Source organism: Malurus melanocephalus, unplaced genomic scaffold, assembly GCF_030028575.1.
Source record: "Malurus melanocephalus ecotype Western Australia unplaced genomic scaffold, MMel_1.1 scaffold_661, whole genome shotgun sequence".
In the NCBI taxonomy this organism is placed as follows: Eukaryota; Metazoa; Chordata; class Aves; order Passeriformes; family Maluridae; genus Malurus; species Malurus melanocephalus.
The window spans coordinates 37689-39853 of NW_026623893.1; positions in this window are offsets into that span (position 1 = coordinate 37689).

The following is a 2165-nucleotide window of genomic DNA, read 5'->3' on the forward strand; positions in this document are numbered from 1 at the left end:
CAGGACAACTGCAGAGAAGACAGCATGTTAGCAAAACCACTGACACAGAAATGCTTGTAAAACCCACCCAGTCCATCCACTGATAAGCTTAGTGCCATGCTGTGCCAGGTCCCAGGGCACGGGAACAGCTCCCACCCTGGCTCCACCAGCCATGGCAGCACCGCAAAGCCCTCACTGCACACCCAGAACAATCTCGCTGGTGCCTGATCAGTGCCCAAACGAGTGTGCCTTCCCAGGGACGATCCCTCTGACACCACAAACAACACTKCCATTGTATCATGCCCATAGCGTGTGGATGCTGGAACTGAAAGGTACCAGCAGCTGCTTTGACAGAGGGATTTCGCTGGCAGACGACACCCTTTTCCCACAAAACGGACAATTCCATCTTTGACGGGAAGAGCTATCTCCCTCAGTTCACAGCTTCACGATCTTTCCACAAGCAGCAAACAGCCACAGCCCCAGACCGGCAGGTTGAGCCTGGTCTGGAGCTCAGAGCCCGGTAACAAGGGGCGCGGCGGCGCATCCCCGGCGGGCACATCCCTGCCGACCGTTCCGCTCGGAGCGCTCCGGGATGCTCCSAGACACTCTTCTCGCCTCCGAGACCACAGGCTCCGTCTGTGACAGCGCAGCCAGGGCGCGAACCGTCTCCCTGTCACGGTACCGGCAGCGCGCCTAGTGCCTCGGGTGATCGCGGGGATCGGGACACCCCGAGCTGACCCGGTCACTCCACGGGGACTCGTCCGTCCTCTCTCGCTTCACCCGCAGCTTTCTGCGCCCCACAATCGTCCGGCCAGCCCCGGAGCGGCCCCACCGCCGAGCCGAGACGAGACGGCCGCTCCCGCTATCGCAACGCGCAGCCCGACCCGCCGAGGGCAACCAGCGTCGGGACCGATGCGGCGACACCGCGCAGCTGGGCAGGGGGACACGGAGGTGCCAGAGCACCGGGGATACGGCGCGACCGGGGACGCGGGAGCGCCGGAGCAGCGGGAGCCGCCGCCGCCCCGCCCGGCTCACCCTGCTCGGCGGCGGCGCGGGGCAGCACCGGCAGCAGCAGCAGCAGCGGCAGGGCCGTCTCCATGGCGCCCCGACTCCGCGCCCCGCGCCGCCGCCGCGCTCCCGCTCCGCGCCCCGCCCCGGCCAGGCGCGCCAACCGCGCGGCCAATGGGCGGCAGGGGCGGGGAGCGGGGGGACGGAGCCAGGGGCGGTGGGCGTTCACTGTGGAGCCGGCTGAGGGCGGCCCCTCACTGTGGAGCCGCCGGCTGAGGGTCGCCCCTCGTCCTGGAGCTGGCTGAGGGCGACCCCTCACTGTGGAGCCGGCTGAGGGCGTCCTCTCGTCCTGGAGCCGGCTGAGAGCGACCCCGGGCCGGTGAGGGTGGCCCCTCGCCTGGAGCTGGCTGAGGGCGACTCCTCACTGTGGAGCCGGCGGCTGAGGGTGGCCCCTCACTGTGGAGCCGGCTGAGGGCGACCCCGGGCCGGCGAGGGTGGCCCTCGCTGTGGAGCCGGCGGCTGAGGATGTCCCTCGCTGTGGAGCCGGCTGAGGGCAGCCCCCGGGCCGGTGAGGGCCCGCGCTCAGCCTCGGCGCTGGCCGCTGAGGGACCGGGCTGTGGGAGCTGTGCTCAGGGCAGGGGATGCCCTCTCCATGGAAACCAAAGCACCGCTGGGACACGGGCAGTCCGAGATGCTGCGGCCGTAACCAGCAGTGCTGTGCCGCCCCCATCCTCAGATGATGTTTGCTCCCTGCTGCTGAGAGCGAGCAAGGGTGTTGGGGTAGCCCCTGCCCTGGTCTGCAAGCCGTGCCCAGGAATATCAGTTTTGTCGAGCCTTATATGTCCTGCCTTTCTGGGTTGAAATTTTATTTCCATCTTCATCTCAAGGTCCAGCAAGCCCAACAACTACTGTGCAAGCAAAAATGACCAGGAAAAGGCAGCCCTGGGTAGGGTGAGTCCTGCCAGATCCACACCCAGGACAGTGCTGTGGCAGCAGGTACAGCACCCAGAAGCTGTATGGTTCTTGGTTCACTGAAGCTGAGTTTATGTGCCACCAGGCCCATAGCCTCTTGTGTCACGGGAAGAACTCAGCAAGGTTTGATTATTATTAATTGTAGCTGTTGCAGGTCCCTGCAAAGTTTAGTCAGCCTGAACACCCACCAGTTTCCCACCTGATGG